Source organism: Budorcas taxicolor, chromosome 15 (genome assembly GCF_023091745.1).
Source record: "Budorcas taxicolor isolate Tak-1 chromosome 15, Takin1.1, whole genome shotgun sequence".
NCBI classification, from domain to species: Eukaryota; Metazoa; Chordata; class Mammalia; order Artiodactyla; family Bovidae; genus Budorcas; species Budorcas taxicolor.
The window spans coordinates 65333708-65341038 of record NC_068924.1 but is presented as its reverse complement, the minus strand read 5'-3'; positions in this window follow the sequence as shown (position 1 = coordinate 65341038).

Below are 7331 nucleotides of genomic sequence, written 5' to 3'. Positions count from 1 at the left end.
AGATATCGCTCCCAATCGCTGGGACCACAAGTCCCTCTTTGAAAGAGGGTGCGGGTGCGTCTCCACGTCCACCACACCTTTTCTATTAAAGACAAAGAATGACAATAGCTCACCAGGAAACCAGGAAAACTGAGCCAGAGGCCTCAGATGCCCTTCCAGGTGTGTATGGACAGGCAAAGCAGCTCACACGGGAGTTTAACACACATACACACACACACACACCAGTGTCTAAAAATAAAGAATTCCCAGGAAAGCCTCACCTTCTCATTCTGACTGGGTATACCCGGCAGCTCTTCTTTTCTCTCTAGGCCTTCAGAAGCTTTCCAGCGGAGACAACTTTATTTATGATACTGAACAATACTTGGAAAGATAAAGAGCCCAGTCAGAAAAAAATGAGCAGCTCGGCTAGGGATCTTCAAGGCTCCCTGATACATTTCTTACTGTTTTTCTGAGCAGAAATTTTCATTTACAAAATTTCTACAGCTCAATTTGTCTTGTGTTAGTTTTTCATTATTCCCTTTTTTTTTTTTTTAAAGCACACACATGTTCGGAACAAATCATTTCCTCTGATTCATGTGTTCAATTAGTTTGGATATTAACTTGAGCTGCCCAACCCATGGCAGTGAGTAAATGTGCACCTCTGATTCTGAAGTTCCCTAAACTTTCCAGGATTAAATTAGCCTTTCACAGACATCAAGGGGCTGGCACAGGGCAGGGGGGTGACTTCTTAGTGTTTCTATTTGTATAATCCAGAAGCCTGACAGTTGGTGGTTTCCCTGAAGGTTGTAAACTCTCTGGGATGAGCTAAATCATGAGTGATGGGCCAGAAGAGTAAGGTGCAGCATTCACGCTGGGTTGGAAATGCCGAAGACAAGACTGAAGCAAGACTAAGGGCGTCAGGAATCCAGGATGGATGTTTAAGCGCTGGAAGGTGCTTGGGACAATATATCCTATTCCTTCATTTAAAAAAAAAAGGCCAAGAAAGGTTGAGGAATTGCCCAGATTGCTCCATGAGTGTTAGTAGCAGAACTGAGATACAAATTTCTTGGCACCCAAAACAGGGACCTTTCTCTATTTCAACTACAGGAGAATATTTATTGGAGTTGGAAATATTTCAAGGAACATCTGGGCAGGAAGTTATCAGAAATATATTATAATCATAGCTTTCTCATTTTCATTTTATGATCCCAGCAATGAAATGTGGGATTGTTTTAAAGGCATGAGAAGTCCCACGAAGGCTTATGTAGGGATGGAAAAAATCAATAACTTCCCTGATCACAGAGACCAATGGAAAGCCTGCTCCCATCTGGAGAACACCTCCGCACGTCCTGTAACACCAGAATCAATTCAGTTTTCCTACATCATTTTTACCTGCTCCCAGTTCATTCTTTTCATTTTTCACTGCTTGTCATCACTGATTTCTTACCTCGTTTTCTTCTTTATTTTCTTTATCCCCACCCCCAGATTCCCTGGTGGGTTCCCTGGTGGCTCAGACAGTAAAGAATCCACCTGCAATGCGGGAGACCTAGGTTCAATCCCTGGGTAGGGAAGATCCCCTGGAGAAGGGACCAGCTACCCACTCCAGTATTCTGGCCTGGAAAATTCCAAGGACTGTATAGTCTATGGGGTTGCAAAGAGTCAGAACCGACTGAGTGACTTTCACTTTTGCCCCCAGATTAAGAGGTCCAAGAGGGCAGGAAACTTATTTGTTTTATTCATCTGTTAAACTCCAGCACACAACAAGCACACACAAAAGAATTGCTGAATGCATGGATGAAAAAACAAGTGAATGATCAAATTGGAGACAACGGTGATCATTAGCTACCTGATATGATTTTTCCTTTTTTCCTCCTCAAATACCTTTTCCCTATCCCTCCCATCTCCCTCCCCACTCTCCTCCCATTTCCCTGTTCCATTCATCACTTTTAAATAGAAAACTAAGATATAGAATGTCAATATTTCTGTTATTGAACACCTAATTAAAATTAGAGACATAAATAAAACAAATTCCTAAAATTTCTGGATTTTCATCTCTTTGCAGTAGATCACATTGCCTTATGAGTTATCTGAGTTCTCTCTTACACAACATATATAGTTTAGATAGGATTTATCTACAACAAATATATTTATTTCCTCAGCGTAGAAAGAACATCTCCAAAACTGCGTCTGTTCTGTGGGTTATTGTCTAATAAGCTTCTCTAGAGGGGAAAAAAAAAAAAGCCATTAATAAGTTTGAGAAATTCTACCTACTTTATATCCCTTAGGGGTCATCACAAAATATTATGGGACCCTAAACATTATGTTCTAAAACGAATTTACTTTTGTTAGACCTAACATCTCCAAATTTATTTGACCAAGGCAACCCTTTTCTGAACCCAACACATTTCTTTAAACTAGTGATTGCTGGGAAAGATTGAAGGCGGGAGGAAAAGGGGATGACAGAGGATGAGATGGTTGGATGGCAACACCGATGCGATGGACATGACTTTGAGTAGGCTCCTGGAGTTGGTGATGGACAGGGAAGCCTGGCGTGCTGCAGTCCATGGGGTTGCAAAGAGTCAGACACGACTGAACGACCAAACGGAACTGAATATTCTAAGTCATAGTTTGGAAAAAGCTCAAGTGGGAGCACATTAAAAACGACGTGCAGTCACTGATGGGGCTTCCTAGGTGGCTCAGTAGTAAAGAATCCACTTGCCAATGCAGGAGACACAGGAGACGTGGGTTTGATCCCTGGGCGGGGAAGATCACCTGGAGTAGCAAATGGCAACCCTCTCCAGTATGCTTGCCCGGAAAATCCCACAGACAGAGGGGCCTGGCAAGACTACAGTCCACGGGGTCACAAAGAGTCAGACACGGCTGAGTGCCTGAGCGCACATGCACAATCGCTGGTGGAGCTGTGACTCCTGCGTAAGTACTGAGGTGGCACTAACCAGAGCTTCGACTTTGTGAACAAATCCACCTGTCCTTATTAGATAAGCTGGACTCCCACCTAGTGTCTTTAGAAAGGTGACAGAACCTGGGGAAGGAAATACCTATAGAGAGAGGAGAAGGACAGGAAGGAGCAGTCATTGCCAGTGCTTTCTGGCTTTCACCGTCTTCACCCTGGGCTGAATTTGACGTGACTCTCTTCCCTTTTCTCTCCCAAGGCCACCAAGCTTTTAATTATCAATCTAATTTTAAAAACAAGTCATGAAAATCCCATAAACTACCATCTTCAATTCAGATAACTTGTAGCACCTTGCATGTTCAGCTCAGCTCAGTTCAGTCATTCAGTCATGTCTGACTCTTTGAGACCACATGGACTGCAGCACGCCAGGCTTCCCTGTCCATCACCAACTCCCAGAGCTTACTCAGACTCATTTCCATCACATCAGTGATGCCATCCAACCATCTCATCCTCTGTTGTCCTCTTCTCCTCTCACCTTCAATCTTTCCCAGCATCAGGGTCTTTTCCAGTGAGTCGGTTCTTTGTATCAAGTGGCCAAAGTATTGGAGTTTTGGCTACAGCACCAGTTTTTCCTATAAATATTCAGGACTGATTTGTTTTAGGAGTGACTGGTTGGATCTCCTTGCAGTCCAAGGGACTCTCAAGAGTCTTCTCCAACACCACAGTTCAAAAGCATCAGTTCTTCGGTACTCAGCTTTCCTTATAGACCAACTCTCACATCCATACATGACTACTGCAAAAACCTTAGCTTTGACTAGACAGACCTTTGTTGGAAAATAATGTCTCTGCTTTTTAATATGCCATCTAGGTTGGTCATAGCTTTTCTTCCAAGGAGTAAGCATCTTTTAATTTCATGGCTGCAGTCACCATCTGCAGTGATTTTGGAGCCTCCAAAAATAAAGTCTGTTACTGTTTCCATTGTTTCCCCATCTATTTGCCATGAAGTGATGGAACCAGATGCCACGATCTTAGTTTTCTGAATGTTGAGTTTTAAGCCAACTTTTTCACTCTCCTCTTTCACTTTCATCAAGAGGCTTAGTTCTTCGTTTTCTGCCATAAGGGTGGTGTCATCTGCATATCTGAGGTTATTGATATTTCACCCGGCCATCTTGACACCACCTTGTGCTTCATCCAGCCTGGCATTTTGCATAATGTATTCTACATAGAAGTTAAAGAAGCAGGGTGACAATATACAGCCTTGATGTACTCCTTTCCTGCATCTTATAACAAGTAATTTTTTTTTTTTAATGATAACTCCCCAACTCCAAACCTCTGGTTCCCTTACCTGGAAATGTAACACAATCAATTCTTCTCATTCATAGCACCTGCCTAGATTTCTGTAGCACAAAAATCTCTTTGGGCTTCCCTTCGGTCCCATCACTTCATGGGAAATAGATAGGGAAACAGTGGAAACAGTGTCAGACTTTATTTTGGGGGGCTCCAAAATCACTGCAGATGGTGACTGCAGCCATGAAATTAAAAGACGCTTACTCCTTGGAAGAAAAGTTATGACCAACCTAGATAGCATATTCAAAAGCAGAGACATTACTTTGCCGACTAAGGTCCATCTAGTCAAGGCTATGGCTTTTCCAGTAGTCATGTATGGATGTGAGAGTTGGACTGTGAAGAAGGCTGAGCACCGAAGAATTGATGCGTTTGAAGTGTGGTGTTGGAGAAGACTCTTGAGAGTCCCTTGGACTGCAAGGAGATCCAACCAGTCCATTCTGACAGAGATCAGCCCTGGGATTTCTTTGGAAGGAATGATGCTAAAGCTGAAACTCCAGTATGTTGGCTACTTCATCTGAAGAGTTGACTCATTGGAAAAGACTCTGATGCTGGGAGGGATTGGGGGCAGGAGGAGAAGGGGACGACAGAGGATGAGATGGCTGGATGGCATCACCAACTTGATGGACATGAGTTTGGGTGAACTCTGGGAGTTGGTGATGGACAGGGAGGCCTGGTGTGCTGCGATTCATGGGGTCGCAAAGAGTCAGACATGACTGAGCGACTGAACTGAACTGAACTGAATAGCTCAATTGGTAAAGAATTCGGCTGTAATGCAGAAGACCCTGGTTCAATTCCTGGGTCAGGAAGATCATCTGGGGAAGGGATAGGCTACCCACTCCGGTATTCTTGGGCTTCCCCTGTGGCTCAGCTGGTAAAGAATCCACCTGCAATGTGGGAGACCTGGGTTCAATCCCTGGGTTGGGAAGATCCCTGGAGAAGGGAAAGGCTACCATTCCAGTATTCTGGCCTGGAGAATTCCATGTACTGTAAAGTCCATGAGGTCGCAAAGAGTCAGACATGACTGAGTGACTCACTCACTCTTCACTAAATCCCTACTCCTCTACCTATTACTTCTCTATATGACCTTGCGTAAGTTAAACATCTCATGCTTCACTTTCCTCATCTGCAATACAGGTTGTACAAGGATTAAATTTGTTATTGCATGTTAAAGTTTATAACGGTGTCAGCACATATTTATCTCTCAATAAAATAGCTATTGTTAGTATAGTCATCTTCATATAATGATGAATCTTCCAGATGATTAGTTTCAGATCATTTCAGCAGTCTATGAGCCATCTGAGTGGAAATGGAGTCATTACCAGTCCCATCTTTAAAGACTTAGTTGAGATAGACCAAAGCAAAATAACTGTGGAACCCACATATACATTATTGTTTGTAAACAAACATTCAGGATACTAATTGGTAAGAAAAAAAAGCCAAACACACCATTATTTTGAATGGCTATAGAAATCTGAGGATCCTAATTGATAAGCTAATTGACTTACCATTCTTTTAGAGCACCAATTTCAGCCCACAGGTAAACATTTACCTTGATTGCTGGCATAGGAAATTTTAAAAGAAAATCAAGGCAACACGTTGATTGTGACCAAAACTTCTGTTTCATCAGCCATCATCTGTCAGCAGTCCTTCAAAAACAGCAAAGACCAATAAAATCCAAGGGTCTACTAGGTACTACCCAACAGTTATACCCAGAGAGAGCACTCCTGAAAGTACTAATCCTCTAAGAACACACTCATGCATGCCTTTTGCATCTATATTGAGCACCCAGCATGAACCAGCACCAATACTGACATCTAGGAGGACCATAAACCTAACAAGCTCAACACTGCCTTCATGAAACTTGGAGTCTTTTCAGGGAGAGAGTCAATTAACACAAGATATTTCAACAGGTACAGTGAAAGTCACAGGACCATAGCAGTCATAATAAAGTACTTTTTCCCCCTGCTGCTGCTGCTGCTAAGTTGCTCAGTCATGTCCGACTCTGTGCGACTCTATGGACGGCAGCCCACCAGGCTCCTCTGTCCACAGGATTCTCTAGGCAGGAATACTGGAGTGGGTTGCCATTTCCTTCTCCACTTTTTTCCCCTAACCATTCAGTTAATAAGAATAATTGTGCTATCTCTGAAGACCACAGAAAGTAACACAAAAGTTTTTAAGAGGTAAAATTATGTTTGTATGTCCTTAGTGAAGTCGCTCAGTCGTGTCCGACTCTTGGCAACCCCATGGACTGTAGCTTACCAGGCTCCTCTGTCCATGGGCTTTTCCAGGCAATAGTCCTGGAGTAGATTGCCATTTCCTTCTCCGGGGGATCTTCCCAACCCAGGGATCGAACCCAGGTCTCCCGCATTGTAGACAGACACTTTACTATCTGAACCACCAGGGAAGTCTTAGAACTTGTTGTCTTAGAAGTTGTATGTCCTTAAAATGGTATATTGTTCCTAACTCAGCTTCTTCTTCCCATCCAATCAGGAGACCGATTGGCTCCATGGGACTGAGGTTCGTGTTCCATATTGTCCTTCAGTGAAGACTCCATAGGGTGTGCTGATCTCCAGAAATAAGTATCTTAAAGGAGCATGAAAAAAATGCATTTTAACATATGTCGAATTCCATCTAATAAGGTCCTCCAATGATGAGGCCTACGTGGGTTGTACTTGCTCAGGAAGAAATAGTGACAACTTGCAGGTGTTAAGACTTGACCTGAAAGAATAGTGGAATAAGTCTAAGATGACCTTATTTTCCAAACCAAAAATCAGGACACAAAGTCTAACAAAGAACTTTTTCCACTTCTGGGAATTAGGCTCTCTCAAAGAATGTAGTCTAAATGTCAAAATATATTGGCCTTTCTGGGACACTGAGAGCAATGAATATATGGAAACAACAAGGCAGAATCCTTGAAATCAAGACTGCTCTGAAAAAAAAGTCAAGAAATCTCAACCTAAAAGGGTCTGCACAAAATACCGTCTTGAAACCTGTGGAGATTAAAATCAGAGGAGAAGTGGATGGAAGCAGTAGTTTCTAAGCATTCAATAAGAGAACAAATGAATCTGGAGTATCCCTAGGTGTAGAGAAAGGG